This window comes from Erithacus rubecula, assembly GCF_903797595.1.
Source record: "Erithacus rubecula genome assembly, chromosome: 9".
Classification (NCBI taxonomy): Eukaryota; Metazoa; Chordata; class Aves; order Passeriformes; family Muscicapidae; genus Erithacus; species Erithacus rubecula.
The window spans coordinates 7387786-7406139 of record NC_136660.1 but is presented as its reverse complement, the minus strand read 5'-3'; the positions used below and the strand labels follow the sequence as shown (position 1 = coordinate 7406139).

Here is an 18354-nt window from a genome sequence, read left to right as displayed (position 1 = left end):
ACCCCCTGGGAAAAATATGCTTATTTAAAACAGTTCTGCTCAGTCTGAATAGTGAATTGGGGGGCAAAAGGGTGTTTGCATCTGTATTTTGCTTATTTGTTTGTTTGCCATTCTTAACTGCACACATTTGCATTAAAGAAGGAATGTTGTGTCATCTTCTCCCAGAGCTTATTTCCCACCTGAATTTGTTGATGACAGCTTAATCATTTCCACAGCAACCAAGATCATGACATCAAATAGGGTATAAGCAGTAGGGACAGATGATTTCTCAGGAAACAGAAGTCCTCTTCCATGTACATAAATACTCTGAAAAAAAAGAGAGAAAGAGAAATACAGAGATTATCTGACACAAAAATGTGATTGTCCTAAGAGGTTAGAGACTGTGTTTTTTCCTTAATTTTCTTTCTTCTGCTGCTTAACAAAATTACATTATGTTCTGTTTAAACAGCATTAAATGACAGACCTTGCATGAGGGACAGACAGTTTCCTTGTTCAGAACTGGAAAGGCAGATGCATGTGTCAGGCACAGCCCATGCTTTAGGTGGTTGCAAAGGAATCCTTCCTGGACTGTTTGGCAACTTTTGCTAATTTTGTTCTAAATGAGGAACATAGAATCATGACCTTAAGTCCTCTATTTCATTAATTGCAGATGCTTTTACTTTGACAATGTCCCTTTTCGTGATAAAACCAAAATCTGTGTTCTTACTAGGGAGGTCTTTTTTATTTAACCTTTCCAAATAAGGATCTCAAAATCTGACCTTTCAGTTCTTTCAGCAAAATAGTAACATGCCAAACACAGCTTGTAACAAGCAGAACTGCTGGTTCAGCTTCTGCAGCTCCCTAACTTACCAGAGCTGCTAAGGTGGATGGAAACAGCTGCATTTGCTGAATGCTTTGGGATAAATCACAAATGATTGCTCAGTTCAGGGATGGCCAATGGCATGCAGCTCTGAATTATTTAATCTCACGTCCCATGCCAAGCTCTGCTGTGGCTCAGGGCCACGTGGAGACTGGTGTGACACACCAGAGTTAGGGACAGGCCAATGGTCATGGCAGGCTGAATGGATGACATCAACCCTGCAGGTGGTCAAATGGCTGAGGAAATTAATATCTGACACAGGAATAAACTAAGCAAAACTGCCAGAAGAATAGGTTATTGATCACCCTGCTCCTGTTTGAAATCGATGCTGCCGTGAGACAGAGAGCAGTCCCCTCTCCCTTTGCAAGGGGATGAATCCCAGGAAGCAGCAGCTGCTAAATGAAGATCTGTGGCCCTCAAGTGAGGGCTGGAGGTAATGCAGGCAATGCTGAGCTCAGGCACAGTCAGCTCACATAGGGCAAACCTGGCACAAACCAAATCCATCTCACTTTCCCAGTCTGGATGGGTGCGGGCAATGGCAAGATCAGTACAGAAATATCTGCACCTGCCTTGCTCAAATACAACAGTGACACCTCCAAACCCTGGCTGGCAGTCACAAGGGAGCTGAAGACTGTAGAGCAAACTCAAGGCAAAGGTGGAAAACATGAATGTCTTACTGATTAAAATGAGCCACACTGCAAAAACTGGGGCTTGACTCCTGAGTTTAGGTACCCAAAACAGTATATAATCTCTTCCCCAAGGTGTTGGAGAGGGACAGTGATATTTCACCATGAGCACTCATGTTTTCCAATCTTATTCTGGTGAAATGTGAGAGATGTGAGCCTCATGACAAACTGCAGGTGGTCAGTGGAAAACAAACAAATAAATAAACAAATAAACAAAACTGCTGTTATATATAGCTTAATGCAGCAGAATGCAAAGGATCACAACTTTTTTTCCTAATCATTATTTAGACAAACTCCTCAATGATTTTGGAATTCTGGCTCATGAATTTTGAAAGGCTTTAAGCTGGACATATTCCCTGGTGGCTGCTTGAGTGCTCGAAAGAATGTAAATCTGCCAGTTTTTATTGCTGGCTACCCACACATTCAGCCATTTTTCAAAGAGCACTGCACACACTCACCCAGGAGGCAGGATGGACTCAGGGAGCCTCACATAACTCTTTATTCGTACACTTACCCTGTTGCAAGGAGCTAAACCTCCTTTGTACTCATTGGTAGTATTTTTAAAAAGGAAAATTTGGGATGCCTGAAACTATACAAAGCCAGATGCAAATCTTTGATTTGAATGGACAAAAAAAATCTTTCTCTGTTTTTTTTTCACCTACAATTCAGGTTTTAGCATGTTTTACATTGTTTTTTTCCCTTGTGCAAAGGTTTTTCCTGTTAGAAAATATATTTTTGAATGATCTGTACATACCAGCATAAACTCAGTCAGGAGGGTTTCAGTAACTACCAAATATCCAAACTGCCCTTTCAGTGAGCCTTCAAAGGACTTTTCCTGTGTTTGCACAGAGACTTCAGGCAAGCACTGTGAACATTTTATGCAAAACCAATTACTTGGTAACCCAAATAAAGATGTGATGTTGTTATTGTCACAGAATCTTGGAACTGTTTAGCTTAGAAAAGACCCTTAAAGCCATCAAATCCACCCCTAAATCATGTCCCTAGATGCCACATCTACACATCTTTAAACACTTCCAGGGATGGTGACTCAACTACTTCCCTGAGCAGTCTGTTCCAATACTTGACAATGCATTCAAAGGAGAATTTTCCCCTTAATATCCGTTACAGCTCCTCCCAGCATACTTTTCATGTTGCCTCTAAATTTCTGAGAATCAACATAATTAGCCACACTGAATAAAGACTCTCTGACCTGTGTAAACAGACTCAGCTATAAAGCTTTCTAGTTTCTTAATCAGTGTTACATCTGTGCCAGGCAAAAGATTTAGTTTACCAAGACACATTCCTCTGCTGAGAAACACATTTGCTATGTTTCAGTTGTGGACTAAGTGGTTTGCTGTAGCTCTTTGCTGAATAGCATGGCATTCCCTTGCCAAAAGACCTTTAATTTTTATACCTACTCATTTAGAAAAAATAAAGTTCTTTTCTGCACTGCTATGTTGGAAGAACTGTAATACACTTTGGATGTGAAAAAGCTGTGGGCTAACATTTCAAATGTATCTCATTATTAATGAATTGCCCAGTGTTTAGACATTTAAGACAATATTTTTTACCACCTTCCCAGCCACAGAAGCCTCTTCCTGAGAGAGCTGACATCATATCTGTACCTGTGGGCAAAACCTGCTGTTCAAAATTCCCAACCTGCACATCCTGCAGCCTTTACACACACTCTGTGCTGACTCAGGAGACACTCACTGCACACTGCCAGGCAGCTGCAGCAGAAGCACACCATCCCCTCACTGGCATGCAGCACCCTGGTGAGGAGCAGGGATGCCTACACAGCCACAGTCCATGCCAGAAGCTGTGTGCTGCTGCCAGCAGCACAGCTTTACCATGTTGCTCCCAGGAAAGCAGCAAAGCAAGTCCAGTGTGTCTCATTTCAAGAGCAGGAGGGATGCAGGTGTTCAACAAGGCTTATTTTGGCAGCTGAATGAGATGGGCAGAGATGAATGATCAAACTAAAGCACTGGAAATAGGAGGATGAGCTAACAAAGAAAAAAAGAGGAGGAAAACTGAAAATTCTCACTGTTCCTATTCCCAAAATTAACTAGAGGACTGTTTATTGGCCTCAGGGAAGGTGACTAGAGTGTGTCAGTAGTCACTACATGAAAGCAGTAGGGCCAGAGGATGTATAAACACCACTGAAGATCAGAACTCTCCAAAGGCATTTTCTTCATCCTTGGTTTATCAGTGTGTGACTTCCCATTTGGTGACAATGGGAGCATCAAGGACACTCCCTCATTCCTCTTGCACAGGACAAGTAATTCAGGTGTCATAGTATTGCTTGGAAAAACTGCTTAAGAAAAGGGGAAAAAAGAACCAGATTTCCCAGAGAAACAGTGCCTTTACATAAGTTAACTTAAATTCACATAATGAATCTACTCCATCAGCTTTTATTGAGCATCCTGGTCTGAAACTACGGATCCATAAATAGCTTTATAGTGCTTTCAGTTTGTTACAGCTCATGTAGCAAAACTCCTTCAAAAACAGTTGTTATTCTTCCTCTCTAGAAGATTTCTTTTTCAAGTGAAAAGGCAACCCATCCATGTGGCTAGAAATGAGGAGGTGAAATGTGTTTTCATTATTAAATGGCACCAGCTGAAAGATTTTCTGCCTTTCACTGTCTCCAGAGTCTCCCTGAGGTCACCCATCTCGGGGAGCACCTGCACACAAAGACAGCCTCAAAGAGATCTTTCCCATCTGCCAGCCCCTGTTCTGCATGGCAGGGAGGGGTGTTTGGATCCTCTGGGCATTGGCTCCTGTCTCTGCCAGGATGGGGCAGGAGTGAGGCCAGGCAGGCTTGTGTGTGAGGGAAGGAGCAGGAGCAGGAGAGCCTGGCTGGGGCAGCCTTGCAGGCTTTTCCCTCCAGCCCTTTGCCTCCTGAGAATGAGCCAGGGCAGGGTAGCTGCAAAAAGAGTCTGTTTGTCATAGGAACCAAAATCCCTGTCATGCTGTGCAAACCTCAGATGGTATGTTATACACCAATGTGTTATAGATCAATTTCCAAACCATGCTGTTTCTCAAAGCCAGTCTCATGGCGAGCTGGTGCTCCAAAATACTTGCACCACATCTTCCAGTGGCTCAGTCTGATGCATAGGTGTTTCCAAAAACAGAAACACTGGATCAAAGTGCCAGAGGGAAGAAAAACCATAGTATTTCCCCTCTCATCTCACAATGATGAGGAACTATCAAGCAGCAACAACACCTCAGGGAGATGTCAGCTGAGTTTAAAACCTGTCCTGCAATGATTTGAATGAGAATGAAACACTGACAGTAAGCAACAGATGCCTTTGCCTCTTCTCAGATTATCTTTAGTGTGAATTTCAAACTCAAGTAAGCTGAAACTTCAATATAACATAAATATAAAAAAACATTACCTAAGACTTGTCCCTCCTTATGTCTTTCTGAAGCACTGTCACAAAATACTTGCATGACGACCTAAAGCAGGGAAGAAAACACTGGATGTAATCAGACTCTGCCTTCTCCAAATTTTGTTAGCACTCATGGTTTCTGTGAAACAAGGAAAGACAGGATGCAATAACATGCAAAAGCCTTTTCTGTCACATGCAAGTCCTTTCTGTGAACTTCATGGGACACTAGCATGAAAAAACTGGGGACCAGAATTTTCTTAAGGATTTTTTGTTTAAAAAATCTGATTTTTCTTCATGGGCTGAGCAAATCAAGTACAAGCATTGCCAGGAAAGCTTGCAGCCTAGCTGAACTGTACATTTGAACCTCACCAGCTTCCCTGCCGCTGTTTAAATGCTGAGGAGGAAATCCTGAGGCTGCAGAAAAAGCCTCTGCAATCCCCATAGGTACTGCTGAGTGGTGCCTACACATCCTCAGGGCCTCTTTACCCACTCCCTCTGAGATCAGGCAAACAGTGCATCACAATTTTGGTACTGCTGAGTCTGGAGCTTGGAATGGTGACACCAGGATGGTTATGAGATGATTTCTGACATATTGACAGATAAATATGAAGTAAGTAGTTAAAAACATCTTGGGCAATAGCTAAAGTAGAACCATTTCAAATGCTTGAGATTCCTGCCATTCTATGGGATCTCTGGTGCACTCAGCCTGGGCTCACACTCACTTCACATAACACTTGGATCACTGACATTTGAGCAGGGATACCTCAGCCTGTCTGCTACAGGATCTTCCCCATGGAATCAGCCCTCAGTTGCCACAAAAAGCCCCACCAAACCCAACTAAACAACAACAAAAAACCCAAACAAACATAAAACCCACAAAGAAACCCCCAAAACAAAACAAAACAAAACAAAACAAACCGCTTCATTTAACAAGATGTTTTTTGAACTCTTACAGAGGCAACTGAATTACTATTAATATAAATCATTATATTCTAATAATCTGTATTATAATATCGATTATATAATATAACTATAAAATATTTCTCTACCCTTTTGCATAAATAGAATTAACTGCTGGCAGTATGAAATCTCCACCCTAGAGATGACTATTGCTTGATCCTTGGTATCTTTATCCAGGTACTCCACATCAAGTTTAGCAGAAGCCTGATGCAGATAACAGATTTTTTTGAACTTTCTTTGTCCTGATTTACATAAGCTAAATGTCAGGGCTGGCTGCCATCCCTGAACATTCCTTAGCTCTTTAGTTGATAACCATCATCATCTGAGATTGCCACACACACACTCCTTGCATGTCCCTTACACAAACCCACAACTACAACTACAATCAAGGCTCCAGCAAACAACAGTCACCTGAACAGGAGATAAATATAAATTCTCCAGCCTTCTTCATCACCTTGGAAGGTATGAACTGATACTCAGAGTCAGGCAAGCACTCTGACAGCATTTACATGGGATCTTATTCCCCATCAAGCCTGTCTCAGATTCCTGGCACTTTTGATTACCAGAGACCAGAGGAAAGAAAAGGGCAGCATGGGAGAATAGCAGGGACATAATGGGAATACAAACTCTTACTTTCTCTCCCTTAGAAGAAAAAGGATTCGTTGGATTTTCATCTCCTTTCCCTTTTCATTCAGAGTGACTGTTATTTGATCCTGTGTGTTATGTCAATAGTTCGGACAAACTAATGTACACCCCTTGGGCGATATTTAGAGCAGGAACATTGGCTAAACTATTACAAACAATTGCATTTTCTTATCAATAGTGACATCTATTTTAGCTATTTTAGCTTGGAGGAGTTACTTGGGCATTCGTTTGGGTTTTTTTTTTTTTGTGTCAGTATCTGATTGCAAGTCCCTAGGAAAAGTTCTTGATTAAATGTCCATACATCAGATGATTCAGTCTCTGCACAAACATGGAAAGACCTTGTTACACTCATTAGAGGCCAGCTCATGCTTCCTTATTGCTGGGATAATTATCAACACACTGCACTGTGCCAGTTCCCAGACAAACATGGCAGGTATGGTGTAAGAATATTAAAAAAATATATATTAATACAATAATTTTCCATTAACTACTGAGTTCTTATGCCATCCCAAATACCTCCAGGAAGGAGCACTTGGCCCATGCATTTCTCAGAGCATTAGACAGCTAATGTCAGCTCCAGTTCTACACATTGCACTGCAGCTGTGCCCATTAACCACCATCCATGGATGCTGTGAATCCCATCCTTTAGACACTTATCTGCCAGGAACATGAAGAGAACTCCACTTCCCCCAGACAGCACAAGACAATAATCACTGCTGGAAGCAAATGTAGGAGGGAAAGGTGTTACAGACCATTGGCTGTCACCTGAGCCATCCCTACAAAGATTTCTTTGTAGGAGGAACAATGGAGGAAACACAGATAAAACCAGTCAGGGAGTGCACATGTCAGATTAAGAGGATGCAGATAAGGACCAGAGCTTTCTCCTTTCACAGGGTGAGTGCAGACTGGTGGAGTTCTGAAAATATCTGCTGGAAAGGACAGAACTATTGATCTGTATTAAAGGGGAGGGCAATGCTGATGGGAAGGGAAAGGTGGCTAAAAATACAACACTAATTCCACTTTTCAGTCAGAAAGGAAAAAGAGAAAATGTCTGTTCCTATTTTACTCAGCAAGTCAAAGACTTTGTGATTTGTAATCAGAACAATAGAGCTAGCTCCCAATCTTCCCAATTTCTCACTTGCTGTAAGCCTGCACCTGATCTGTCAGCAGCAGGGGTGAAAATGTGACTGTGACTTTGTTGGCATAATAAATGCCAGTGTACATAGAAGAGGATCATGCCTAGAATTGGCTACCAGCTTGGGATATCAAATCATATCAGCTATATATCTCACCATAAATACAGATGTTTTCATATTTTCTGTTTCCTGCTTGGAACTCCTGACTGTCTGTAAGGGGTTGTAAGAAAAATAAGAGGAGCTGTGGGTCCTGGTGAGAGGGAAGGAGAGAGAACAGCACAGACACAAATTTACCATTTGATATTCTTGGTGCTTTTCATTCCTTTTTTTCTGTAAAGGTTTTCAAGAGCTATGCCTTTCCCTTCTGTGCTTCTGCTACAAGTATACAACCATCCTTAAATATAGAGGAATTTGATTTCCTTTGAGCAACAAAATATTTTCAGTCCTAAAGAATAGCCTATATTCTTGTCTGAATCTTCAACAACCTCCCTTCCTTTTCACTGCTTTCCTCCTCTTCCATCCTTTCCCTTTTCTGACCCTTCATCTCTTCTGTCTTGGTCTGGAGCTTTTGAAAAAAATAAGACTGGACTCCCTTTAATGGCCATTCTCAGTCAGAAGAACAAGCATTTCATCAAGGCTCACTGCTGTTCATATTTTCACAAAAACTTCTAAATTAAATAAAAGCAGCACAAAAAAGGACACATTTCCTGTTGCTTTTTAAAAGATGAAAGCAGAAAACAGCTCAGAATTAACGCCCCAGTTCCCCTCCAAGATGAGTGTTTTTAAAAACCCCAAAGTGTAACAGCAGTAATAACAGAGAGATGCCATTGTTTCAAACCTTTTCTTTCCCTCATTCTTTTTTGTTCTCTTCCTTTGTGTTTTGGCAGCTGTGAATAATTCTGCACCCTGGAATTGTTCTGCAGGCTATTAATGTCTGTGACCTTTTGCATCAACAACAGCTCTCCTTTCCAGTCATTTCTGGAAGTGTTACCTAGTATGAATTTAACATGACTGAGACAGCCTCCTACACACACAGAGCCCTTTCTGAGACCTGCAGGAGTGTGCTTCATCCCATCCATACACAAGAAAATTAAATCCCTTCATCAGAGAGTTACCTGCCTTGCAAACAGCTGTGCTTCATGGCAGCAGGCAACAGCCACCTCTGGGACAACCTCCACAGGTTCTCCTGGGGAAATAAAATGGGATGATTTCACTATATAAGGAAAATAAGATCTGATTAAGTCTGAGCCATTATGGGGTTCTCCTTTGAGTTAGCTCTGCTGCTGCTTTTACTTTTCAAGAGTGTGTAAGAACCCATATGTGATCAAACGGATATCAAGAGCATTCTCCAAACCTATGATCACATGCCTGCTACATCAAGGGGGCCTCTCCTTCTTTTTAGATTCATTTAATCAAATAGACTGGAGTCTAGCTCCCAACAGCCCAGCAGTGCTGCAGGAGTCTCCCATGATGAAAACAAATAGCAGGTGTCCTCTTGCAAAATAAAGTAAGTGGTAAGCAGCTATGCAGGATGAAAGGGCTCAAAACACAGAGGCTTTTAAAAACAGATGCTTTTAAAAACACTTTTAAACATCAAGGTATGCCTTTCTTCACTGAGGAGCCAAGGATTGGTCAAAAGGATTTGCAGAAAGTTGTTTTTGTTTGGGTTTATAGAGTTTTTTAAACAGGTTAAATAAATTGCCTCAATAAGTCAAGAATCACCCAGCTTCACTCCTGACTGTGGTTTATGCTTCCTAAAAACCAAAGTTAAGGTCATAGGTGTTGCTTCTTCAGTTAAAATTATGAGTGAGTTGTTAAAACAGGCTGTAGAACTGTGTTGGACTCTGGCAATGCCTAAAACCAGATGAGACTGCTGTAGAACAGTAAGTGCCTGTGTAAACTTTCCTTGGAAAATAAGAGATCTAAGAATTCCAACTACATTCCTTGCCAGCTGCCATCAGACATTAACTTCTCTGACAAAATTTTTTGTGTCTCTCTGTCTTGAGGTTCTCATTTTTTTTCTCCAGTCACACAGACCAATGAGCAGGGCCTTCTGGAAAATTTCCCTTGAAATCCATTTGTCAGAGAAAAATGAGTTTCTGACAAAACAAAACATTTCATGAAATTTATCTTTCTCATGGTATATATTACTTGTTCCTAAAAATCTGTTCAATTAAATTCTTTTTAGATGAAGCTCTTCACATTCTCTGATGAGGAACTGACTATTTGTAAGGCAAATTAGGATAAAAAGTGTGATGGTCTGGTTTCTTTTTTCATTTTCCTTGGAAAAAATCACTCATCACACCACCCTGTAACAAAATGTCTGGCTGATTAGGGAACCACAGTAGCAAGTATAACAGAAATTATGTCCTTCTGGGAAAAAAAAAACCCAAACTAAATTGCTCTTCCCTATAATAAAGATTTTTCAGCTGGAAATAAGAGGCAGGGGGATAACATTATAAATGTAGGGAAACATTTCAGAATTCCTAAGAAATCCCAAGTTCCTGGGAATGAGTGATACTCTCAGAAACCCATCTTCCAAAGTGGACTGTGATTTCTCAGACTGTCTATATGCTGCATTGCACAATGATGAGCCTTCATCTGGAAATCAGTATAACACAAACTGTGACTAATGTTACCAGAGCTGTTGTTTCTGCACTGGACACTTCACTGTGGAGTCAGTGATTTGAGATGAGCCCAGGCAAGGAGCTGCTGCTCACTAAGAGCTGCCCAAGAGTCACATTCCAGCTCCTGGGAATTAATAGTGGTATTTGGATCACCACAATAATTGTTTGCTCCTCTGTGATGTTATAGCTGATAGGGAAAGGCCTGGATACCTCTTGAGCTGATACCTTGGAAATATCCATCCATCCATCCATCCATCCATCCATCCATCCATCCATCCATCCATCCATCCATCCATCCATCCATCCCAGAGCAACGTGGGGATATCAGCACATCTGCTGTCTGGATTACACTTGGTTTAGAAAGAGAGGCACAACTCTCTGTTGATGTATTAATGAGATATAACACACTGGGAAAAAAAAAAAAAACAAACAAAAAAACCCCTTAAAAAATGCAAATTTGTTTTGCTGTATCCAACATGTTCTTGTCTCTTGTCTAAAACGCCCATCTGGTCTAAAAACATGCAGCACCTGTGTAAATTTTTATGTATTCATGCTTGAAGTGTTAAATATTCCTTGTTGTAAAAATAAGTCATGGATAATAAAAGGATTTTTTTTAATTGCATGTTGACGTACCTCTGAATGTAGTGTACCCACATTTGCTGGATTCTTCAATGAAAGGCTTTTCACAGAAATATGGGCTTGCTGGGCAGAGGAGAGAAAACAAAAAGATAAAACAATGGACAAAAGACTTATTAGACCACTTTCCATATCTCAGGAATAACTTTCTTTGCAGCTGTCTAAACTGAGCTCCTCCAGCTCTTTCCTGATATAGAAAAACAATATTCTCAATCTTTTAAAAGGTAGCTAAGTCACAGAGCAAAAAAAGAAATCAAATACTGCAGAAGTAATCTACATCTCGGACATACACCAACAAATCCCAGGTAGTGATGATGCTACATATGTATTTTTTTCTGTCTTAAACAAGGGCTATGTCCCTTGGGTCTTTTCAGTGCTGTACTTTTAGCTGTCAGAGAAGTGCAGCAGAACATTGTTCTCTAAGATTTGACTTCTACAACTCAGAATAAAAGAATGGGAAAGAATGAACAGATGGTGTTGAGGTCACTGACATAACTTCCTGGGTTATAGAAACAAACTTCATCCATAACCTCAAGTCTGCTCTTAGCAGACACCAATGCAAACTTGCCCATTTCCTAGCTGGCTGAAAAGAAAAGCTTATGATCCAATTATGTCTTTTCAAAAAGCAGCATGAAATGCCACGGTGATGCATATTATTTTTGTTTTAAGGTCTCAGAGCACTAGAATAAAATACACTTTGAGTTTTCATGGTTATTCAATGGTAACAATTGCATTTAAAAGTAGACATTGGGTCTATGAAGTCTGAAGTCTGCCAGGGTACACGAAGCTGCTGCCCATGGCTGGGAACAGGCTCATGGAGACCTCAGGATCCTCTGCAGAACTTTGCTGTAAGTTAACATGGTCAGTCAGACTCCCACAGCCAGAAACACACCTGTGTGCTCTCCAGAAGGGATGAGAAGACCCTTCTCACATGGACTAACAGCTCTTCTGCTGCTTTCCAGAAGGAGAACCAATTAGGTATTGTTCTCCTCCATTTGTAGGAGAAAAAGTTTTCCATTTACTCTTCAGGTGATCCTGTGCAAAGTCAGGTCAGTCAAGAGCAGGTGAAAGATCTACAAAAAGTTGGAAGAACAAGGGTAAAAATCACCCTTAGCATCCTGCTCAACTGAGGTATTTCAGTGCTGCAGGAGGATTTAAATGAATCAACTTAGTCACTCTTATTATTGCAATTAATTGCTGGATTTCTAAGGCAGCATCACTTTGTTACTCAGTATTTTTGTGACTCTTCACCTTCCTCGTTTACTCATCTGGTGTAAATTAAACACAGCTTGGGGAGCTGCCTTTCTTAAGCCTTCTTTGTCATGCAGCCTTCATAATTTCAAGTTTTGAAATGTAAAGTACATGTTAGAATCCAATTAGAATGACAAATGAATCATGAGAAAATCTAATGGCATAAAACAAAATTGAAAGCTTAAATAATTTCCAATTTACATTTATGTTGTATAAAGCTGATGTAGCTCACCTTGCCAAGTGGCACTATTAGAATTTAGACTTCTGGGGAACACCATATGCAGTGAAAGGATATTGATTACTGCATACCACTGGAAGGAAGAGGAAAGCTAAGAAAGATGTGACAGTTCTGGATGAGGTGTGATTGCAATTGCCTTAGTCCAGACTGAGGGATTAAGGTGGTCATCCCTGTATAGCTGGAGCTGGTCCCTCTCTGCTAAGGTTTATGCAAACCAAAAGTGTCCCAGGTTCCTCTGCAAATCCATTACAGACAAGCAAACAAATGGCACCATTATCTCTCTTCACCTGTTCATCTCTGAACAGACTTTCCAGACTCAGCAGGACCAGCTAGGGAATCTTTTGGGGTGCAGGTCTCAGATCAGAAGAAGGAGAGGTGCTGGTTTGCTATGCCAAGAAGCCAAAAGTCTTTTTATTTCAAGAGATAGTTGAGAACAAGAGAGGTGGTATAAGAGAGAGTTTAGTGGAAAGGTGAGAACAAAGGAAGCAGAGAAAATTGTAATGATTGCACTAAAAAGAGAGAGAAGCCTGTAAAAACATTAAACATTAGTGCATAAGAGAACTTAGTATTCAATCATCTGGGCAAAAGTATGAAAGAGGGAGGAGAAGCAGAAACAGAATAAACACAGAAAGGAGGAGTAAAACCTTAATGGGACTGGGATGGGGAGGGAATGAATGCTAAAAAATAGTTCAAGGAAAGCAACCAGGGATTGTACTGCTGAGATCAGACAAGTAAACATGGATTTAGCATGGTCTGAGGGTTTTTCCTGCTGCTGTAATTAGAAGCAGATATTTTTATCAATTACTCTACCAAGCTGTGGCAAAACATAAATACCCACAGATATAAACAGATACAACAGGACATATGGCTGAGACAAAGGACAATGATGGCAATTTTTAAACTTTTAGGATACCTGAAAGCACCTGCAAAAGCAAATTTGCTTAGTGGTCAGCAGCAGTGATGAACAAACCTGGCTAAGTTTATATACAAGTTCTTAACTTTGATGTAGAGCACAAAAATGACACTGTATTTTAATGTTTGTGCAGCTCCTGTTCACCCATTTTCAGAAGGTTTTCTGTCCCCTTGGCATAGCAATATTGCACAAATACCCTGCAGGACAGTGTGCAAGCTTCTGGGAACACATTAAACCTTGGTTCTCCAAACTTTTCAAATAATTGCTCGAAGGTAATATCCCTAGCAACCAAGTGAGGCTGAATATTGGGCAGTGGATGCTTGATTCCTGGTGGAGCCTGAAGCCAGGGCTGCAGGATGCTGGAGAAATGGCAGATGACATTTCCATGCTCAGCTCCTGTGCCTCTCATTCCTGCCCTCGGAGGGGCTGCATGGTTAGCAGACTGTAAAGGTTGTGTCTGGATGGATTGTCTGAACTTATTTTCTGAACAAGGACTCCCAGATCAATACTCAGATTATCACTCCAACTGGTCCTGTGCATCTTCTGGAGCAAACAAACAACAAAGCAAGAAAAATCACAGGGATATTTTCTTACACAGAGTTTAAATCTAACTTGCTATATAGAAAGCATACAATAAAATGACACTCTGCTTTTCCTTTCTGTGACTTACTGAAACTGTAAATGACTTTTGGTGCAGATCTCATGGCCACAAGTCCAAGACTCTCAGTCTCATAGAAATGCTTTGCCTCCACTGTGCAATGAGGCTGTCTTGAAAGAACTGTGTGCATGCTCAGAGTTTGACAAGGAGACTGATGTGCTGGTCAAGTTTGTGCCCACATAACTCTGCATCATTAGAAATGATAATATTTTGATGTAGAAATAGGAAATCTCCTGCTCAAACCACAATTGCTAAATGAAAAATCAAACCTAACAGCCCTTCAGTTCCTGATGGTAACTAAAGAAAAACTTTGAAGTAACTGAAGATTTTTTCTAACTTTTGCTACTGCATTCATCTCTGTGCTAAGACCCTCTAAGGTTTACATGGGCTTCTTGCCATAACAACAGCACAAAAAACCTGGCTCATCCCCTATACACATTACATGTTTGATCCACATCCCCTTGTTCTGTTGTCATTTCTTCCTAGTCATGACAAATGAGGATGATGAAAAATATGATCAAATATGCAACATCAAGAAAATATTATTTTGGAAGTTGGTTATTTTTTGTGGCTTTGCTACATTTTCTTTCAATTTTTGTCATCAATTTTGTATAATCTATGTGGAGATGAGCATGAAAACTCTTACAAGTTATTTCTTTTTTAATTGCTGCTCTCACTATCATGTTTACCACTTTTTTTCTTCCTCTGCTCTTATTTTTGGCTCTGTCACACAACTTTTGCAGAAAACTGAACCAACCAGTCAGTAAAATGGTGACTGCCATACCCTGGAGTCTTCCCTGGCAATTATATCACTGCAACATGAAGATTCTCAGAGCTACAAGAAAAAAAGTATTTATCCCAGATATTTCTTGTCTACTCACTACTAAAAGCATTTCTGCATCTTCATACCTTGCACCACTGAAGTCTGTCTTTTATATAGTAAGCACAAGTCAAAATCTTATAAATGTCACCTACTAAGCCTCAGACCCAAAAATGCAGATACTCTGAGATGTTCAAAAGGATTTTGCCTTTATGAAAGATGAGATTGGAACAACATATTTATCCAAAGCTAGCATCATATGCCATTGCTGTAGTTCACCATATGTGAATTCCTGGAAATATGAACCTACCTGTGTTGGCATACAAGAGAATTTTTCTGTAAATGTGCATGTTTAGGGTTGTTATGGCTCTTTTCACATCTCTTTGAGAATGTCTCTTCCTGTTCTGCCTTCTTCACTCCTCCAAATTTTACGGTTCCAGTTGCAGAAATCAGGTGATTTATGAGAAACAATTTTTCTCCTGCCACTTTTCATCCCTTGTATTATGGAAGCCTGGGCACTTGATGGCCACTCAAGAGGTTGGCATGAGCCAGGGCAAAGAAGGAAGGGTTGCCACTCATCTGGCCTCAGATGAACACTTGAAATCCTTCACTGCACAAGCAAAAACCAGGATTTTTTATAAAAGTTCTCAAACATAGGACCTGGAATTTCCACAGGGTTGATTCCATAGAGAATCATAGATTTTGCTAGGTTTTATGTTTCTGACAGGGATAGCTGCATCTCATGGACTAAGAAGCTTTCAATCTGTGCTTGTTTTCTAGTAAATATCTGATTAAGCTACCAGGAAAGCCAAGGGGAAAGGATTAATAAAGCTACTTAACACTGTCAGCTTTCATAATAAGATAAAGGGAATTTCAAGGACCAGTGAAATAAAAGAAATAGAAGAAAGACAATATACAAATAGCAAAAGTAGCTGACTACATATTCACTCAAGTACTGAAGGTATTTTAGAGGTGAATTTTGCACTGGTGGTTGGCAAATTTAAGTGTCTGATTGACTGACTGATGTTTGCTTGAATCTGAAAAGTCTCAAGGCATTTGTTTGAGTTACTCAGAAGGTAAAACCATTCCAAGCCCATTAAATAGCACAGAGCAGATCAGCATTTCCCTCTCTCCAATTCAGAGTTTCTGCTCATTGGTCAGCTACAAAGAACAAGCCTCAGCAGGAGCTAAAAGCTCTAAATAATCTTCTCAAGTGTGACCCTAATGATGACAGTACTACCTTTCAGAATGAATTTGCACACTGTCTCTTCTTGTATTGAATTTGATACTGCTGCCTGTGGCCCTGTTTTCAGTGCTGTAAGTCCTTGTCCAAAGGAGTGTTATCCACACCAAATGGGTTTCACATAGCTGCAGCAACTTTTTCATGTTCTGAAAAGTTTTTCCCTCCACATCCCCAGTATGGAAATCTGAATTAATTTACAGCTTCCAAATGAGCCTGATGGACTTTGCACTGCATTTTAGATTGAATTTTCCCAGCAGAAAGTTTGGCCTTCAGTACTGAATTACTCCAATTTCAATTGAAATACAAGTTTGAGTGTGTTGCTCTGAGTTAGCCTTTTTTTTTTTTTTTTTTCTTGCAGGAGACTTCTTTCTACATTATCTTTATGTGAGTCATTATGAGATTAATGGCATTTTATGGGGTTTATGAGAAAATCCCTAGAAAGTTTAACTGCTCTCATATATTTGGAATGAGATAAAGAACAGCCTGCCTGTTATCTTTGTGCTGTCTGTTCCCTGGCATGACCTTATCTCATGCTGCTACAAGAAAACATTTATTGGCATTATTTCCAAGTCCTTTTTCGGGGCCCAAACAGAAGTTCTGTAACTTTCAAGCACCCAGTAAAGGTGTGTAGGTAGTAAGAAATACTCTATATTGTGAGATAAACTGCTGGGTGAAACTTTTCAATAAACTAAGGTTTCACAGGTAGGTTTTTGATGTGACAGAAAGAGTTTGGCTTTCTGATCTGACTGGAAGATAAAACAAGGCTAGATTCCAGGGAAGGGCCCTATTTTATTATTAGTCAGGAGCCTTTGCAGTCTGATCAAGTTTGGGCTGATGCAGACTTGCTGATTCTCTAATGCAGTCTGCTTAACACTTTTGAACTTCATTTCAGAAAACAGAGTGCATTTGGATGGGTGGGGTGATGTGCTATTTCATGTTCCTTGTGTAGAAAAAGGGAATTTTCCCTGGAATCCCTCTCCTGTGCAGAGCAGGGCTGAGCACTGTCCCAGCCCAGCACAGAAATTACAGGTTCAGCACAGTGGCAACAGGGGAAGGGAGGAGAGTCTGGCAGAATGCTGGCCCAGCCACACAGGACACGTGGCAAGGTATGTAAATCACAGCAGTCTGTGTGAGCAGCAGAGCCCAGATGAATAGCAGGTGTGAGATTTATAGGAACAACTCGTAATCCTGCAGCAACAAACCCTTTGGAGAACACAGATGTGAAGGGGAAGGGACAATGTGGTGGAGGAAAGAAGAAAAGCTGAACAGAGAACAGATGTGTCCCTTGTAGGAATAGTAGGGAAAAGGAGAAGAGAGAGAATTCTTTCTTTCACATGGGTTTATTTTTCATTTTAAATATCTTATATTTCCCTCCAGAAGTCATTCTCCACAGTTTCTTTAAATTTCAGATAGGGAACTGCTCTTTCCACTGGTAGTTTTTCAGGCAAATTAAATCAAGATGAAGCCTAGATTAGCCCTAGGTTGTGTTTCCACCACCAATATTCTGCTGTCAGAGTAACCAAACTATTCTTCAGAGGAATTTTCTTTTTGCAGTAGACTTTCCCTCATTTAAAGAATTCCCCAGCAGGGTGGGAGAACATATTTTCCCTGCTTCACATGACCTGCTTCACAAAGGAAAAAGAGGCACAAGGACAGTGAATTTTATTTGTGCCTGTTTTGTAGCCTCAATAAGCTGGCAATCACTAGGTGTTTTCAGGATAGAGCAACCAATTTTTCTCAACTGCTTGTTATGGATTTTGCTTGGAAGTCTTCCCAAAAGAATCTAGGCAGCAGATCTTTTGCCATCTTCAAAAGTTTTCCCTATTTCACCTATGGCAGTCTGACATGTGAGAAAGGATCCCAATACCAGAGGCAGAGGGTCAGTGGAATAAAAAGATCCTCACATGGACATAAAGGTCACACACATATTTTGACTTCAGGGCTAGGGCCATATTTTGTAAAAAATCTTTCCAAACATGCTGCAACACAATTGGAAATAGCAGGTAAAGAAATGTGAAAATGAAAAAGAAATTACCTCCAGTGAAGAATACATCCTTTTGTGTCTTGACATTCTTCCCATGGATGTGCTTTCTGTCTGTACTTTCAGAATATTCTTAGTAATGTCAGGGACACTAACACAGGCAGGGTAAAACACCTTCCATGAGTCCTAGGCTAGAAAAAAAAAAAAGGAAATATGTAACTTGGAGTTTATAACTCAAATATAAAAGCAGTTAAACCTTGAAAAGAGAAGAAACAGCACAGGTTCTTGTGGCCATCAGCCAGAATACCTTTT

The 18354-nt window shown here is 40.5% G+C and overlaps 1 long non-coding RNA gene across 2 annotated transcripts in view; it reads right to left on the bottom strand.

Annotated features, from left to right (window-relative positions):
• The window catches only part of LOC306805497, a 216214-nt gene that overhangs the window by 149297 nt on the left and 48563 nt on the right, over positions 1 to 18354 (bottom strand). Inside the window, exon 3 of one of the 2 annotated variants that reach the window (XR_013775227.1) lies at positions 18097 to 18228. The exons of the other annotated variant lie outside the window; for it this stretch is intronic. This is a non-coding gene — a long non-coding RNA (uncharacterized lncRNA). The remainder of the gene's footprint in view (positions 1 to 18096; positions 18229 to 18354) is intronic. 2 annotated transcript variants of the gene reach the window in all.